The sequence below is a fragment of the Salvelinus alpinus genome, chromosome 10 (genome assembly GCF_045679555.1).
Source record: "Salvelinus alpinus chromosome 10, SLU_Salpinus.1, whole genome shotgun sequence".
In the NCBI taxonomy this organism is placed as follows: Eukaryota; Metazoa; Chordata; class Actinopteri; order Salmoniformes; family Salmonidae; genus Salvelinus; species Salvelinus alpinus.
The window spans coordinates 21,182,652-21,196,486 of record NC_092095.1 but is presented as its reverse complement, the minus strand read 5'-3'; the positions used below and the strand labels follow the sequence as shown (position 1 = coordinate 21,196,486).

At 46.5% G+C, this 13,835-nt stretch overlaps 1 protein-coding gene and 1 long non-coding RNA gene across 5 annotated transcripts in view; one reads left to right on the top strand and one right to left on the bottom strand.

The window, feature by feature from the left end:
• LOC139531694 (uncharacterized) overlaps window positions 1–10,623 on the top strand; it is a 66,886-nt gene extending 56,263 nt beyond the window's left edge. Inside the window, exon 3 of the long non-coding RNA XR_011666410.1 lies at window positions 9,881–10,623. This is a non-coding gene — a long non-coding RNA (uncharacterized lncRNA). The remainder of the gene's footprint in view (window positions 1–9,880) is intronic.
• Window positions 1–13,835, bottom strand: part of LOC139531693 (ras-responsive element-binding protein 1-like) — an 87,978-nt gene that overhangs the window by 60,482 nt on the left and 13,661 nt on the right. Inside the window, exons 2-3 of one of the 4 annotated variants that reach the window (XM_071328386.1) lie at window positions 1,796–2,003; window positions 79–189 (exon numbers count right to left, since the gene is read on the bottom strand). The exons of 2 other annotated variants lie outside the window; for them this stretch is intronic. The gene's annotated coding sequence lies outside the window, so the exon portion shown is untranslated. The remainder of the gene's footprint in view (window positions 1–78; window positions 190–1,795; window positions 2,004–13,835) is intronic. One more of the 4 variants, XM_071328384.1, reaches the window with a different exon arrangement.

The following is a 13,835-nucleotide window of genomic DNA, read 5'->3' as shown; positions in this document are numbered from 1 at the left end:
TAAAGCACAGCCTTCAGTATATGGGGAGTTTACAGTATTGAGTGGTGGGATGGAGGGAAGAGAGAGCCTTATAGTTACCCGTCGAGAGACCAGGGCAAAAACGCGTCTGGGCTCGGAGCTCAGGGCCTGGGTGGGAGACCACGGCCTGTCTGCCTGCCCACCTCGAGTGTCAGCACCCCACTGCTCACACTGCAGGGAGAGCACAGAGACCGCCGTCAATACACACAATCATGTCGTCCGCATGCACACACATGCACACACAACAGCAGCCTTCTCATCTTAGACCAGAGCAGCATGCAATGACAGATTCTGTGTGTGTGTGTGTGTGTGTGTGTGTGTGTGTGTGTGTGTGTGTGTGTGTGTGTGTGTGTGTGTGTGTCACTCGGATGTAGTAGACTGATTTCTTGCCTTGTTAAGCTGTAAATTAATCAAACAACGTGTACTCTTATCACATAAACGTCTCTGAGCACCAACACACACACTGCCGACAGCGAAACCAGGAAACCGTGGCCCTTTGCAGGATGGCGAGTCGAAACGGAGGCCCAACCAAGAACCCAACACGAGACAGTCATTCATTATGGCATTTATTTCCAACATGTCAGACTAGCACTAAAAGATGTTGACAGCTGAGTATTATGGTAATAGGTGAGACAAACAAGGATAGATGGACACAAGAAGGCATTACAGTGCAGAGCCACCGACAGCTTATCTACTTTGTGAAAGAGGTTTGGGGGGGAAAAAACTAAGATGAGGGGGGAAGGGAGGGTGAACGCATTCTAAATGGTGGCTAAAGCAGGGTGTTGTGGGGAGTTGTCTCGCGAGAGGAGTGTGTCCGTGCGTGCGCATCTGTGTGTGAAAGAGAGCAAAGGATGGATAAGAAAAAGAGGGAGGGAGGAGGAAGATGGCTAGCTAAAACAGGACAGATGAGATGATTGAGGATGGATGAGAGAGACGGAGAAAAGGAGAAGGGTCGAGAGAGACGAGAGAGGACAGGGATGAGCGAGAGGGAGGAGGGGTCGAGAGAGAGGAAAGGAGGGACAGAACAGAGATTATCAGATTAGTGGCTGGTAAGAGGGCCTAATTAAGAGGCAGAAAGAGAGGCAGTTATAATGGGGCTGGGCGGAGGAGACATTTTCGGTTCAAATGCCTGTTTAGCCACGACCAGTGGACTGTGTCCCCAAGCATCTCAAGTCCTGTTCACATGAAATGCTACATGCGCATCCTGGTCTGTGTACACGTCAGAGGAGACCAACTGTGGCCCAGTGTAAGTCCAGCAGGATCACCCTGCGTGCTGCGTACGCGACTTAGCTGTCTGACAGATGAAAGGCCATGCTACTGTGGAGCAGAGAATAACTTAACCTACATATAAAACCCATCGCAGAAGCTTGGTTTGAACTAGGCTATACAAGTGGTGCAAAAAGTGATCGATACAGATGATTAGATACTGATCACTGCACGTCAAAAAAGTCTCAATTCTACTTTATTAGGCCTACACACTTGCAGGTGTGTAAAAAAAGTGTTATGGCTACCTGTTTCAAACTGTAAAAAAATATATATATATATTACATACATACATACAGTATCAGTCATAAGTTGACACACCTACTCAAGGGTTTTCTTTATTTTTACCATTTTCTACATTGTAGAATAATAGTGAAGACATCAAAACAATGAAATAACACATATGGAATCATGTAGAAACCAAAAAAGTGTTAAACAAATCAAAATATAAGTAGCCACCCTTTGCCTTGATGACAACTTTGCACACTCTTGGCATTCTCTCAACCAGCTTCACCTGGAATGCTTTTCCAACAGTCTTGAAGGAGTTCCCACATATGCTGAGCGCTTCTCGGCTGCTTTATCTTCACTCTGCAGTCCAACTCATCCCAAATGGGTTGAGGTCGGGCGATTGGGGACGCCAGGTCATCAGATGCAGCACTCCATCACTCTCCTTCTTGGTCAAATAGTCCTTACACAGCCTGGAGGTGTGTTGGGTCATTGTCCTGTTGAAAAACAAATGATAGTGGGACTAAGTGCAAACCAGATGGGATGGCGTATCACTGCAGAATGCTGTGGTATCCATGCTGGTTAATTGCCGTGAATTCTAAATAAAATCACAGACAGTGTCACCAGCAAAGCACCCCCACACCGCCTCCTCCATGCTTCACGGTGGGAACCACACATGCGGAGATCATCCATTCACCTACTCTGTGTCTCACAAAGACACGGCGGTTGGAACCAAAAATCTCAAATTTGGACTCATCCGACCAAAGGACAGATTTCCACCCATCTAATGTCCATTGCTCGTGTTTCTTGGCCTAAGCAAGTCTCTTCTTCTTATTGGTGTCCTTTAGTAGTGGTTTCTTTGCAACAATTCGACCATGAAAGCCTGATTCACGCAGTCTCCTCTGAACAATTGATGTTGAGATGTGTCTGTTACTTGAACTCTGTGAAGCATTTATTTGGGCTGCAATTTCTGAGGCTGGTAACTCTAATGAACTTATCCTCTGCAGCAGAGGTAACTCTGGGTATTTCATTCCTGTGGCAGTCCTCATGAGAGCCAGTTTCATCGTAGCGCCTGATGGTTTTTGCGACTGCACTTGAAGAAACTTTAAAAGTTCTTGAAATTTTCCGCATTGACTGACCTTCATGTCTTAAAGTAATGATGGACTGTCGTTTCGCTTTGCGTATTTGAGCTGTTCTTGCCATAATATGGACTTGGTCTTTTACCAAATAGGCTATCTTCTGTATACCACCCCTACCTTGTCACAACACAACTGATTGGCTCAAACGCATTAAGACATTAAGAAGGAAAGAAATACCACAGATTAACTTTAAACAAGACACACCTTTTAATTTAAATGCATTCCAGGTGACTACCTCCTGAATCTGGTTGAGAAAATGTGTGCAAAGCTGTCATCAAGGCAAAGGGTGGCTACTTTGAAGAAACTCAAATATAAAATATATTTTGATTTGTTTAGCACTTTTTTGGTTACTACATGATTCCATCCGTGTTATTTCATAGTTTTGATGTCTTTACTATTATTCTACAATGTAGAAAATAGTCAAAATAAAGAAAAACCCTGGAATGAGTAGGTGTGTCCAAACTTTTGACTGGTACTGTATATTTTTCATTCATCATTTCATTGTATATAGATTCTCTTTTTTTCTACCATGTTATTGACTTGTTTATTGTTTACTCCATGTGTAACTCTGTGTTGTTGTCTGTTCACACTGCTATGCTTTATCTTGGCCAGGTCGCAGTTGCAAATGAGAACTTGTTCTCAACTAGCCTACCTGGTTAAATAAAGGTGAAAAAAATAATATATATATATATCATTTTAAAAAGAACAGTCTTAAAAGTGCTAATTGAGAGAGATACAAGCACGTAAACTGAGCTGTCCAGATATCAGCTTGTTACTGGTTGGAGGTTTATCACTTTGTTTCATCAGCAGGCAGAACAAAGCCCTCACTAAACTGGTAGCCTCTGTTGCTTATGGCTAGCCTAATTACCACACTAAGACACTTTAAACCCATGGAGGGACCTATGGGCATCTAGAGCTTCTGCTAGTAAGTAAGTAGCCTAAAATAGCTTTAGTTTATGCAAGATCAGCAATTCTTCTAAACTGCATATTGGTATATTTTTTATTATGTAGAGAACAGTCTTGTGAAAAAAATAGAAACTTTACAGAATGGATGGGGAGTAGAACTAGAGCCAGTGACAATGGTGTGTGTGTGTGTGTGTGTGTGTGTGTGTGTGTGTGTGTGTGTGTGTGTGTGTGTGTGTGTGTGTGTGTGTGTGTGTGTGTGTGTGTGTAAGAATGCTGCTGTGCTGCTCTCATAGCCGGTTGACAGGCACAGACAAGTGCTAAAGCCTGGATGTTTGAGAGCAGAGCAGTTGGCACAGGGAGATATCACTTTTTGCCTGCTCTACACGACAGCATCCCCGCTATATCAGTTACAGCAGGGAAAGGTTAAGATAAAAGCAGAGAGAGGGGGCGAGGGGGGGGTGGATAGAGCTAGAGAGAGAGCTAGAGAGAAAGAGGAGGAAGAGAGAGAGAGAGAGAAAGAGAAAGGAGGAAGAGAGAAAGAGGGTGTGGGGGGAACAGACAGATGCAAAAAGGAAGATGGAGGCCGAGAAAAGGGAAGTGAGAGAGAAAGGGAGGTGAAAGAGATGAATGGCTTTGCAGTGCACAGCACACTAAGAGAAGAGGTGGAGGCAGGATCATCTGGACAAACTAGACGAGCCAGTTTCCTCCATTATGGTTTAGAGAGGAAGAGAGCCCCATGTCTGTTTCCACCAGCTCTCTGCTGCCGCCAGAGCGGAGAAGCTAACTGCTCATTGGCTCTCCAGTCAAGTCTAACCCATGCTACAGGATAAGCCATGCCTCGCTTTGGTCTAAGCATCCTTATAGAGACAAACAGTGCACCCAACAACCAGCATGTTGACTACTTTGGAGAGATTGCTTTCTCCAATGAGCAAGACAATTCTAATGAATGTTTTATTTTTTTCAGGAAAAAAAACTTTGACATGGAATTATCAAAAAGTTTGGTATAAGTTGCTTATTTGTGACTTGCCCTCAGCTAAATAAGCTACGTAAATCAAACGTGTCGATCAGCATCATGAGGAATTGAGTAGGGAATGTTTTTCCATTGTGTTTTTTTCCCACTCAGTTCCGATATGTCATTTGAATACTTTTTTCAGAGCAAAAATGACAGCAATGCAAAAAATTGAAGTCATCTGACCAACCAGCACACGTGTGGCAATTCCTAATGTGGTCTTGAGTTCCTTGTGTGCTTTTATATCAGAGAAAAACTTGACGGCAGCTGAGCTCTTTAAACTTCCTTCTATACAACACCAGCGAGAAACAAGTTGATCGCTGTGATTTCAGGTTCCCCTTCTCTCCTCAAAGCTGAGAACGCACAGAGACACAACTTTACAAACAAAGTCTCATGAACTGTGAGAAGACTGATCAATGTGACTCCTGAAAAGAGAGTTGTGAAACCCAGTGAGAAACTGGTGGGTAGAGATTGCAGTTCTTGTGAGGTAAAAAGAGTCTCTCTCAGGATGTCTCACATTTGAACCTAAAGCCCATTATGAAAGAATGACAGAATGCATGTTCATCTGCTACCATTCTGCCTCCAGCCCAGATTGTAAGATTGTTTTATAACTTCCCATATAAAAATAGTCACTTAGCCAATGGTGGAATGCTAAAATTATGGATAAAAGTATGGTTGATAAAAGCATGGGGAAATGTACCATACAGTATATTCTAGGCTTTGTATCAAAAGCTATCAGAGTTGGGCCTCCCGAGTGACAAAGCGGTCAAAAAGCAGTGCTGGAGGCGTTACTAGACCCGGGTTCATTCCCGGGCTGTGCCACAACTGGCTGTGGCCTGGGGTCCCATATGATTGCGCACAATTGGCTCAAATAGGTGCCCTTCTTTGCAAGGTATTGGAAAACCGAGGCATTGGTTAAACACTATTATTGCAACTTATTATGTGACTGAAGAACATTTTTACTTCTGAACTTATTTAGGTTTGCCATAAGAAAGGGGTTGAATGCTTATTGACTCAAGACATTATCATTTTTTATTAATTTGTAAAAAATAAAATAAAAATCTAAAAACATAATTACACTTTGACATTATGGGTTACTGTGTGTAGCCCAGTGGCACAATATCTATTTAATCCATTTTAAATTCAGGCTGTAACACAACCAAATGTGCAAAAACTCAAGGGGTGTGAATACTTTCTGAAGGCACTGTAGACCATTTCACTAACACAAAAACAAGACGATAAGCCACTGGATGCTTCAGAGGAAAGCTGTCAAACTGCCCAGCGGCATAAACACACTTCACAGATCAAGGGTGGCATAGTAGGGTTTGGAAACAAGGGTCCTTGGCAACACAGGGGCTCAGCTGTCAGCCAGCCACAGGTGCCTGCGACAGCCAGGGACATTTGGGGGCCTTTCTCTCCTCCAGGAGAAAAGACAGGGCTTTATTCAAGCCCTAAATGGGACATATGCTGCCTTGGCTGGGACTGGAGGTCTGCTGCAAGGCCACTCTGGGGAGTGAGTGTTGACTCTCAAGAGTGGAGTCTTGTTTGACAGGCTCACATGAGCCTGGTTTTTATTTTTTATTTAACTAGGCAAGTCAGTTAAGAACAAATTCTTATTTACATTGACGGCCAAACCCGGACGACGTTGGGCCAATTGTGCTCCGCCCTATGGGACTCCCAATCAAGGCCAGATGTGATACAGCCTGGATTCGAACCAGGGACTGTAGTGACACCTCTTGCACTGAGATGTAGTGCCTTAGACCGCTGCGCCACTCGGGAGCCCAGGGTGGGGGTGGTCGTGTTGGGGGGCATGATAGGCTCATATTTCAGCCACATCTTCAGCAGTGGAAAATATGTAGGGGGAGATAATGTCAACCAGATTATCCTACTACTCTATTGACAAAGCAGTAGGCTACCACTGCTAGTTTAACACACTCAAACACAAAAATACTTTTAGGCCTATATAAAATAAGTGAATGTAAGTTAGGCTATATTGACATCACACACACACACATACATACACACACCCCCCCCCGACACAAACACAGAGACGTTGTGGTGGGTGCCAGTTACATAGAGTGAGAGTGCAGATGTAGATTGTGTCCTGACAGATCCCATGCAGCCCCACTGACAGCTGCGTGGAACCAACCAACCGCACCGACCAGATAGCTAGCTGGCTGCAATGTACTGTATGTGCCCTTAGTGCCACAAACGCATAACAGCTAGCCAGCTACACTACAGTTACAAGCTAATGCTCATTTAAACATTCCTACAAATAAAAGTGATGGGAAAAAAAGGGGGACTGATTACTTTCCAAAGAGATAACTTTTGAGTTCCTTTTGCTGTGTATGTGTGTGTACTTGTGTTGCCTTAGCCTATACCTTTATCAAAGGGGACATGAAGCAAGGTCTTCTCTGAAGGCCAGATAGATGTAGGGGAGAGTTGGCTTGACATCCCCAACAGGCTGAGAATAAATAGCCCCTGCTAGCAAGCTACTTATTTGGCACGTCTCTACGCCATGAGTAAATCACAGCAGTGAGCAGAAAGGGTACGCTTTTAACCCCCCCCCCCCCCCTTTGTTGTTATGTTCATCCCCCAGTCCTTTATTTAGCAGACACTGTTATGTAGGGAGATGGAGACCCATCCATCTTTCTCTGTCTGTCTGCTACCTATCCTGCTAATTTTTCCTCTCTGGCAACCGTTCCCCTTCCCCCAAACACACACGCACCTTTACAGTACACTTTGGGGCCGGTGAGGAACATTGAGCGTAACTGTAGGTCTGTGGTAAAGATAAGTCTAGCTCTTACTTGTACTTCATGTTCCACAACTTTATTTGTTTCATCAATACAAAAAAATTAAAAGTATACCTCCCTGTTATCAGTCACATGGGTCTCTCTCTCTCTCTCTCCACACAGAGGAGAGGACACAGTGGGCCTGGACTGCTCTCCACTGACAGTTGTCTATCTGTGCAACAAATGGCACATTCATTCAGGGGTCGGCAGTGACAGCCCCACTCCATAAATTCTGGGGCGCGCGCGCACACACACGCACACACACAGCAGCTAGCAGCAGCACCTCCGACAACAGAGCCTGCTGTGTTGATGCTGCTCTGCGCCACACACTTTATGTGCAGCTCTTAAAAAGGCCTGTTAAGTTCAAGTCAGTTAATAGTCTAGTTTACCAACAGGCATTGACTACCGTATCAGTATTCCAAGCCAATGAACAGCAGAACAGCCTGTAAAAGCACTTTGTTTTATTAAGGCTGTATGGGATGGTCTGCTCCTATTTGCATACGGGGCATCCTCCAGTTGGCATTTCGATTCACCCGAATTAGGCCATGAGGCCCAACTCGGCGCCAGCCCACAACATTTGTTGCTGAGGTTTACACATACGGTCCAGGACACCTTGTATCCACATGAAGCCAAGCACCAATAACTAGAAGCCTACTAGTTAGATTCTTTTTTAAATGGTGGCACGCCAGCAGTTCGGGGCACATAACATCTTGGGGGAGATTGAAGTGAAAAGAGATGGGCTCATTTCAACAACATCCCCAGTGTTACAACAATGCACTTGGGTGTGTCGCTGTCTTTCGCAAACGCAAACCCTCACAGTCTTTCAGCACTTGTGTGTGTATATGTGTGAGTGTAGGTTGTGGGGGGGGCTGCCTTCAGGCCTACAAGCTCATACACGCCATACCTGCCTAAGCCTGGACTTACCCAACACACCAAGTCCTTCAGACAAGACTCACACCCTCGTCACACGGATTAGCCCATCCTACATGAAAACTTGTGTGCAAAGGCATACCACAAAAAAAGCAAAAAGCCCACCCAAAGCATCTCCCAACCCATGTAGTCATCTGAACTGCTTGTGTGTCAGATCTTAAAAAGCAGACAATTATTTCAGCCATTCACAGTCAGTCATTACAGACAGTAGTGTTCATCTTAATATAGAGCACTCTGTACACAGTGAATATACACAGCTGGGATGAGGTTGGTCTACTTGTTTGTCAGATGTAAAAAGTATGCCACTTCAGACATTCGCAGTAAGTCATTTCGCACAATAACTGCTTGAAATGCAGCGAGTGAAATGTGAGTGAAATGTTTTGACGCTACTTGGTCTTTGTGTTTAAAATGCTGCATCGTCCGTCTGTCTGTCTGTCTGTCTGTCTGGTCTCACCATGTCTGATGAGGAGACAGAGCAGGACAAACCACTGGAGGGGGGTGGGGGTTCTCCCAGCAGAGGAACCACAGCCCAGGTCGGGAGGATAGGCCTCTTCACCACTCTCACCATAATGGAGCTCTTTGTACAGCCAAGAAGAATACACCCTTCATCTGGGCTGGGGACTAAGGCACGCGCACGCACACACACGATTTGTGGCTGTCAAGACCATTTCTTCCCTCCTCCTTGTAGAGGACTGCCTCTGTGTGTGTGTCTGCCAACATTTAGCAAAGTGTAAAACTAGATGGATCAGTTTAGCAGAGGCACCACCAGGTATTATCTGTATCTGTCCTTCTACACCTAACCCCCATCCTCCAACCCCTCCCCCTAACCCCCATCCTCCAACCCCTCCCCCCCATCCTCCAACCCCTCCCCCCTAACCCCCATCCTCCAACCCCTCCCCCATCCTCTCCCCCCTAAACCCCATCCTCCTCCCCCTTCTTTGGCTTCTTGATGTTAGATGACCTAACACCCTAAAGTGAGGATGCAGGCCAAAGCACAAGGCCAGACAACATCGGCCAACTATTTGCGGTCACCAGCTCGCACTCACCCACTGAGCCGCCCAGTGCCTAAGCCCCTCCTACCCACATGGGCACCGGCCCCCTTGCTCTCTGCCTCGGGCCAATCAGGTACTCCGCGGCCAGCTGTTTGCCTGAGCCGCACGTGTGAATGTATATGACTGGCCGTGCAGCACAGCACCGCTCGGCTACACTGAAACGACTCCCACAGCATCACATCATGTCTTGCCTGCCTTTCTCCCACACCCCTCTCCTCCGTCCCCCCACCACCTCTCCCACTACTCCCCCCCCTCTCCTCCACTACACTACACCTACCCCTCCACTACACTACACCTACCCCTCCACTACACCTCCACTACTCCTACCCCTCCCTACTACTCCTACCCCTCCACTACACTACTCCTACCCCTACCCCTCCACTACACTACTCCTACCCCTCCACTACACTACTCCTACCCCTCCACTACTCCTACCCCTCCACTACACTACTCCTACCCCTCCACTACACTACTCCTACCCCTCCACTACACTACTCCCCTCTGAAATAAAAGTCACATTGTGTTTTTTTCCCCCTCTTCCTGCAGTGCTGGGATCTCACTACATGGATTCTCTGCCTGCCTTACTGCCTGGGGACATGGGCTCCTACAAGGGAGTGATTCATCTGGAGGGTGGGGTGGGAGGTGGAGATGCTGGAACTTCACAGAGCAGTTTTTTTTTGGGGGGGGGGCACAGAAATAAACTGCCATCTTATGGTGAAGTACACCCATCCAATAAGTGTCATAAAAAATGTGTTTTTGAAAAGTACTTGTGATCATCTACAGTCTAGAATTGTGATTCTTAAGATGGAGTCTTAACAAGAAAGAAAGCCTTGACAAGAAAGAAAGCAAGAAAAACAGACAAGCGATTAATAATTTTCTGAAAGCATGACAAATACACCCACCAGCACACAATGCGTAGAACTATTAGAGTCTGTGGCCCAAACAGAGGGACCCCTACAGCCGGTCGGCGCATCAGAGGCTGGTCACAATGAGCCCTGGTCTTCTGCCCAGTGTTGTGTGGGGAAATAAAAGACATGTAACATTTCAGCTGACTGAGTGTAAAGACCTCATTTACATCCTCATTGTCCAGCTCGATGTTTGCCCAAGTTAGGCAGTGATGGAGCCTGTTGCATGTCAGACATTATTGAGGGGTAGAGCAGGATGGGTGACCGAACAGAGCAACATCTGGGAGTTTGAAAGATGGGCTACTTTCAGGGCTTGAAAGTGTTCAAAGTCAACCTCCCCCAACACACTATGGGAGGGGGAGAATTTAACTGTTCCTTACTGCTCCAAAGACAGCAAGCTTGTTTCTGCATTCCATGTTTAATAGTAATGCTAGACATGTTAGCATCTAGGAGGCTCCTGCTCTGATACCTGCCTCAAGGCTCCGAGCAAAGTGCCTCCTCGTCGAGCACAAGGCCTGATAAAGAAAAAGTGAATGTTTACTGGGAAAGAAGTTCTGGCTTAGGGAGTGCCCGAAGGATAAGCTTTGACTAGATTTTGATTATTCTCTTTGTTAACTACTTCTTTCTGAACCAGTTTATTTCCCCTCACCTTCCGACAACAATTCCCCTAATGATGCACACAAGTGCTAATCATAATTATGAAAACCATCCACTAGCCACCATTTCCTGTTCAGGGGAAGTCCAAAAGATTTTGCAGTCTTGTGGGATGGCCCATTTCCTCAGCAAAGAATGACATGAGGAGGAAGAAGTCTTTTCCCCCTCAGATTTCTATTTATCCCTGACATTGTCCCTCCATCTCAAAATGTCTCTGATGGCATGCTATTCTGACTAGTCAGGCCTAGGCTAAAGGCATCACAACCAGCATACACATATAAACTCACCAAAAAAATAAACGTCCTCTCACTGTCAACTGCGTTTATTTTCACAAAACTTAACATGTGTAAATATTTGTATGAAGATAAGATCCAACAACTGAGAAACTGAACAAGTTCCACAGACATGTGACTAACAGAAATGGAATAATGTGTCCCAAAAGTAACAGTCAGTATCTGGTGTGGCCACCAGCTGCATTAAGTACTGCAGTGCATCTTCTCCTCATGAACTGCACCAGATTTGCCCGTTCTTGCTGTGAGATGTTACCCCACTCTTCCACCAAGGCATCTGCAAGTTCCCAGACTTTTCTGGGGGGGGGGGGGGGGGGGAATCACGCACAGAACGAGCAGTATAGTTGGTGGCATTGTCATGCTGGAGGGTAATTTAAGGATGAGCCTTCAGGAAGGGTACTACATGAGGGAGGAGGATGTCTTCCCTGTAACACACAGCGTTGAGATTGCCTGCAATGACAACAAGCTCAGTCCGATGATGCTGTGACACACCGCCCCAGACCATGTCGGACCCTCCACCTCGATCCCGCTCCAGAGTACAGGCCTCGGTGTAACGCTCAATCCTTCGACGATAAACGCAAATCGACCATCACCCCTGGTAAGACAAAGCCGCGACTCGTCAACGAAGAGCACTTTTTGCGAGTCCTGTCTGGTCCAGCGACGGTGGGTTTGTGCCCATAGGTGACGTTGTTGCCTGGTTAGGACCTGCCTTACAACAGGCCTACAAGCCCTCAGTCCAGCCTTTCTCAGCCTATTGAGGACAGTCTGAGCACAAATGGAGGGATTGTGCGTTCCTGGTGTAACTCGTGCAGGTGCTGTTGCCATCCTGTATCTGTCCCGCAGGTGTGATGTTCGGATGTACCAATCCTATGCAGGTGTTGTTACACGTGGTCTGCCACTGCGATCGGCTGTCTGTCCTGTCTCCCTTAATTGCCAACCGTCTGTAAGCTGTTAGTGTCTTAACGACCGTTCCACAGGTGCATGTTCATTAATTGTTTATGGTTCATTGAACAAGCATGGGAAACAGTCTTTAAACCCTTTACAATGTTGATCTGTGAGGTTATTTGGATTTTTACTAATTATTTTTGAACGACAGGGTCCTGAAAAAGGTTTCTTTTTTTGCTGAGTTTAGAATATGATGTCAAGAGGATTCACAAAAACATTGCACTGACAGAATTAAGTAGTCTTAATCTTGACAAATGACACACTAATGCTAAGTCCCAGCAACTACAACAACAAACATATCAATGACTGAACAAACCAAATGGCGGTACAGACGTATACCAACACAATTCCTTAGAGCCTTTAATTGTCAGCATGCGAGTCTATCTTTACTCAGACAATCTCCATTAGGATCATTAGAGGGCTCAATGAGCATAACACTCCCGTCTCCGGGGCCATAACACTCCCGTCTCCGGGGCCATAACACTCCCGTCTCCGGGGCCATAACACTCCCGTCTCCGGGGCCATAACACTCCCGTCTCCGGGGCCATAACACTCCCGTCTCCGGGGCCATAACACTCCCGTCTCCGGGGCCATAACACTCCCGTCTCCGGGGCCATAACACTCCCGTCTCCGGGGCCATAACACTCCCGTCTCCGGGGCCTTGCTACACTGTTACAGTCTTCAACACTGAGGGGGCTGACTGAGTCATTGCATCACAAGCTTGGTGACCTTGCTCTGAAAAGATAAGAAAGTGGAGACATATCTGGACATAACGGACCTGAAATGGCATCATCTTCCAGAGACGGTGTTGATTGAGACCGCCTTGATGACTCAGAAGACTGAGGATGTTTGGTGGTTTCACAGTTCACAGTTCTGCAGTTTTTGGCAACAAACAACAAGCAAAGCGTTTGTCAGTAGACAGGGAGGGATGAATGATGGACAAAGACGAAACTGGCCAACTACTGTTCAATACCTAGTGAAGGACCAAGAACTAGGAAGGAGTGCACTCATCTCAGTGGAAAGTAGTTAGCGACATAAAGGGGTCAAAGTCTCCTCTTTTGTCCCGATGCAGCTGCTCTTTCGAAGGAAAACCTGGTTTTCAACTGGGCACCAATGCCTGCGGGAGAGCTGTGAAAGATGTTTAATGTTCTCCTTGGACGGGGTTTATGATTCCACTTTGGTGAACTTTGGTACCTGGGGGGGGAGGTGGAAGAGAGCACAGAGGAGGAGAGCTGGCTGACAGGCTGGTCTGACTGGCTGGTTAATTATAATTCCTCTTTGAAGGAGGTGCCGCGACCTCGCGCCAAGCCGAGGATGCTGGGAAGAGCACAGCTCAGGAGAGTGATGGGTGGTGGGGGAGGATGATATAGGGTCTTTGCTGGTGATACTTGGACTGGAGGGGGGGGCTAAAAAAGTTGCACTAGGCCTACGTCATTATACATTTATCCCAGAGCTGTTCATTTCGGAGAGAAAACATTTTCCTGGGTGGTTAAAACGGCAGAAGTGGTCCTGTGTGTGTGTGTGTGTACACCTTCCGTGAGATGGGTGGCGGCTGTGCGGCCTATATATAACCAGTGTTGTCTGGGCAGGGTTTAAGCTTTTAAGGTAGGTCCCTCCATTGTGTGGGAGCGAGCTGCTCCTGTTGTGGGGGGGGGGGGGGGGAGGCCAGGTTTCAACCCAGAGAAAGGACCGCGTTTCTACCTTTGT